The sequence below is a fragment of the Electrophorus electricus genome, unplaced genomic scaffold (assembly GCF_041902795.1).
Source record: "Electrophorus electricus isolate QZ-2024a unplaced genomic scaffold, ASM4190279v1 Scaffold401, whole genome shotgun sequence".
Lineage (NCBI taxonomy): Eukaryota > Metazoa > Chordata > Actinopteri > Gymnotiformes > Gymnotidae > Electrophorus > Electrophorus electricus.
Window position 1 is genome coordinate 1 of NW_027658695.1, and position 5,000 is coordinate 5,000.

Consider the following 5,000-nt stretch of genomic DNA (forward strand, 5'->3'; position numbering starts at 1 on the left):
CTCAGCCTAGGAACGTCCGATTCCCACGAAACTTTTACGCCAGACGTTCCTGGCAGCGAGCGCGTTCAAAGGTGACCCGCGCTGCTTCTCTCCTCCCAAGGGCCGAAGAGATATTCGTCTTCAAACCCGACCGGCCCTGTGTTTGCCGCCCCGGCGGTTTTAAAAAATCATAGCGTAAAAACGGTGGGTGCGCTTCGCCTGCCGCTTGGACAGCGTTAAACGGCAGCCCCGGCTCTTTCCAAAGGGCCCTCAACCGACTTTCTGCTCCCAAGGAGCCCAGAGATATGAAACCGAAAAATCAAAACCCCGTGCCAACCAGACCTCCAGGAAGGGGGCTGGCGGCTAACCATGCCCGGCAGGGTGCACCCTGGTCGGACGCTTTGGGAGGGTCGAGAGCCTGGATGTGCCACCCCGACGAGTAATGAGTTTTCCCTTCGTATCTCTTCCGGACCAGGTCCGATTCGCACGAAACTCGCTGGGCATGGCCAGGAGCGCCCCCTGCTGCCCAGGCCTGGCTCTGGGCCTGGGCACACTTCATTCACTTTGTACCTTTAAATCATACTACTACTACTACTACTACCACCAGAATTCCAGGGCCAAGAGGTCACACAGTCATACACAGCAAAGTAGCTCTGGGCCTGGGCACACTTCAAGAAGTTTGTCCCTTTATATAAGCCTAGAAATAGACTTCCAGGCCCAAGAGTTCAAACACATTCATGCCCAGCAAAGTAGCTCTGGGCCTGGGCACACTTCAATCACTTTGTGCCTTTAAATCATACTACTACTACCAGACTTCCAGGCCCAAGAGGTCAAACACAGTCATGCCCAGCAAAGTAGCTCTGGGCCTGGGCACACTTCATTCACTTTGTGCCTTTAAATCATACTACTACTACCACCAGAATTCCAGGGCCAAGAGGTCACACAGTCATACACAGCAAAGTAGCTCTGGGCCTGGGCACACTTCAAGAAGTTTGACCCTTTATATAAGCCTAGAAATAGACTTCCAGAGCCAAGAGGTCAAACACAGTCATGCACAGCAAAGTAGCTCTGGGCCTGGGCACACTTCAAGCACTTTGTGCCTTTAAATCATACTACTACTACTACTACTACTACTACTACTACTACTACCAGACTTCCAGGCCCAAGAGTTCAAACACATTCATGCCCAGCAAAGTAGCTCTGGGCCTGGGCACACTTCATTCACTTTGTGCCTTTAAATCATACTACTACTACCACCAGACTTCCAGGGCCAAGAGGTCAACCACAGTCATGCACAGCAAAGTAGCTCTGGGCCTGGGCACACTTCAAGATGTTTGACCCTTTATATAAGCCTAGAAATAGACTTCCAGGCCCAAGAGTTCAAACACATTCATGCCCAGCAAAGTAGCTCTGGGCCTGGGCACACTTCAATCACTTTGTGCCTTTAAATCATACTACTACTACCACCAGACTTCCAGGCCCAAGAGGTCAAACACAGTCATGCCCAGCAAAGTAGCTCTGGGCCTGGGCACACTTCAATCACTTTGTGCCTTTAAATCATACTACTACTACCACCAGACTTCCAGGCCCTGGAGGTCACACCTTCATGCCTAGCAAGGTTGCTTTACACCTGCGCACACTTCAGACCGTTTCACTCTTTTAATCCTTCAAAGTACCACATTTCCAGACCCAAGAGGTCACAGAATCATGCCCAGCAAAGTAGCTCTGGGCCTGGGCACACTTCAATCACTTTGTGCCTTTAAATCATACTACTACTACCAGACTTCCAGGCCCCAGAGGTCAAACACAGTCATGCCCAGCAAAGTAGCTCTGGGCCTGGGCACACTTCAAGAAGTTTGACTCTTTATATAAGCCTAGAAATAGACTTCCAGAGCCAAGAGGTCAAACACAGTCATGCACAGCAAAGTAGCTCTGGGCCTGGGCACACTTCATTCACTTTGTACCTTTAAATCATACTACTACTACCAGACTTCCAGGCCCAAGAGTTCAAACACATTCATGCCCAGCAAAGTAGCTCTGGGCCTGGGCACACTTCAATCACTTTGTGTCTTTAAATCATACTACTACTACCAGACTTCCAGGCCCCAGAGGTCAAACACAGTCATGCCCAGCAAAGTAGCTCTGGGCCTGGGCACACTTCAAGAAGTTTGACCCTTTATATAAGCCTAGAAATAGACTTTCAGGCCCAAGAGGTCAAACACAGTCATGCCCAGCAAAGTAGCTGTGGGCCTGGGCACACTTCATTCACTTTGTACCTTTAAATCATACTACTACTACTACTACTACTACTACTACTACTACTACTACTACTACCAGACTTCCAGGCCCAAGAGGTCAAACACAGTCATGCCCAGCAAAGTAGCTCTGGGCCTGGGCACACTTCAAGAAGTTTGACCCTTTATATAAGCCTAGAAATAGACTTCCAGGCCCAAGAGTTCAAACACATTCATGCCCAGCAAAGTAGCTCTGGGCCTGGGCACACTTCAATCACTTTGTGCCTTTAAATCATACTACTACTACCAGACTTCCAGGCCCCAGAGGTCAAACACAGTCATGCCCAGCAAAGTAGCTCTGGGCCTGGGCACACTTCAAGAAGTTTGACCCTTTATATAAGCCTAGAAATAGACTTCCAGAGCCAAGAGGTCAAACACAGTCATGCCCAGCAAAGTAGCTCTGGGCCTGGGCACACTTCAATCACTTTGTGCCTTTAAATCATACTACTACTACCACCAGACTTCCAGGCCCAAGAGGTCAAACACAGTCATGCCCAGCAAAGTAGCTCTGGGCCTGGGCACACTTCAATCACTTTGTGCCTTTAAATCATACTACTACTACCACCAGACTTCCAGGCCCTGGAGGTCACACCTTCATGCCTAGCAAGGTTGCTTTACACCTGCGCACACTTCAGACCGTTTCACTCTTTTAATCCTTCAAAGTACCACATTTCCAGACCCAAGAGGTCACAGAATCATGCCCAGCAAAGTAGCTCTGGGCCTGGGCACACTTCAATCACTTTGTGCCTTTAAATCATACTACTACTACCAGACTTCCAGGCCCCAGAGGTCAAACACAGTCATGCCCAGCAAAGTAGCTCTGGGCCTGGGCACACTTCAAGAAGTTTGACCCTTTATATAAGCCTAGAAATAGACTTCCAGAGCCAAGAGGTCAAACACAGTCATGCACAGCAAAGTAGCTCTGGGCCTGGGCACACTTCATTCACTTTGTACCTTTAAATCATACTACTACTACCAGACTTCCAGGCCCAAGAGTTCAAACACATTCATGCCCAGCAAAGTAGCTCTGGGCCTGGGCACACTTCAATCACTTTGTGTCTTTAAATCATACTACTACTACCAGACTTCCAGGCCCCAGAGGTCAAACACAGTCATGCCCAGCAAAGTAGCTCTGGGCCTGGGCACACTTCAAGAAGTTTGACCCTTTATATAAGCCTAGAAATAGACTTTCAGGCCCAAGAGGTCAAACACAGTCATGCCCAGCAAAGTAGCTGTGGGCCTGGGCACACTTCATTCACTTTGTACCTTTAAATCATACTACTACTACTACTACTACTACTACTACTACTACTACTACTACTACTACCAGACTTCCAGGCCCAAGAGGTCAAACACAGTCATGCCCAGCAAAGTAGCTCTGGGCCTGGGCACACTTCAAGAAGTTTGACCCTTTATATAAGCCTAGAAATAGACTTCCAGGCCCAAGAGTTCAAACACATTCATGCCCAGCAAAGTAGCTCTGGGCCTGGGCACACTTCAATCACTTTGTGCCTTTAAATCATACTACTACTACCAGACTTCCAGGCCCCAGAGGTCAAACACAGTCATGCCCAGCAAAGTAGCTCTGGGCCTGGGCACACTTCAAGAAGTTTGACCCTTTATATAAGCCTAGAAATAGACTTCCAGAGCCAAGAGGTCAAACACAGTCATGCCCAGCAAAGTAGCTCTGGGCCTGGGCACACTTCAATCACTTTGTGCCTTTAAATCATACTACTACTACCACCAGACTTCCAGGCCCAAGAGGTCAAACACAGTCATGCCCAGCAAAGTAGCTCTGGGCCTGGGCACACTTCAATCACTTTGTGCCTTTAAATCATACTACTACTACCACCAGACTTCCAGGCCCTGGAGGTCACACCTTCATGCCTAGCAAGGTTGCTTTACACCTGCGCACACTTCAGACCGTTTCACTCTTTTAATCCTTCAAAGTACCACATTTCCAGACCCAAGAGGTCACAGAATCATGCCCAGCAAAGTAGCTCTGGGCCTGGGCACACTTCAATCACTTTGTGCCTTTAAATCATACTACTACTACCAGACTTCCAGGCCCCAGAGGTCAAACACAGTCATGCCCAGCAAAGTAGCTCTGGGCCTGGGCACACTTCAAGAAGTTTGACCCTTTATATAAGCCTAGAAATAGACTTCCAGAGCCAAGAGGTCAAACACAGTCATGCACAGCAAAGTAGCTCTGGGCCTGGGCACACTTCATTCACTTTGTACCTTTAAATCATACTACTACTACCAGACTTCCAGGCCCAAGAGTTCAAACACATTCATGCCCAGCAAAGTAGCTCTGGGCCTGGGCACACTTCAATCACTTTGTGTCTTTAAATCATACTACTACTACCAGACTTCCAGGCCCCAGAGGTCAAACACAGTCATGCCCAGCAAAGTAGCTCTGGGCCTGGGCACACTTCAAGAAGTTTGACCCTTTATATAAGCCTAGAAATAGACTTTCAGGCCCAAGAGGTCAAACACAGTCATGCCCAGCAAAGTAGCTGTGGGCCTGGGCACACTTCATTCACTTTGTACCTTTAAATCATACTACTACTACTACTACTACTACTACTACTACTACTACTACTACTACCAGACTTCCAGGCCCAAGAGGTCAAACACAGTCATGCCCAGCAAAGTAGCTCTGGGCCTGGGCACACTTCAAGAAGTTTGACCCTTTATATAAGCCTAGAAATAGACTTCCAGGCC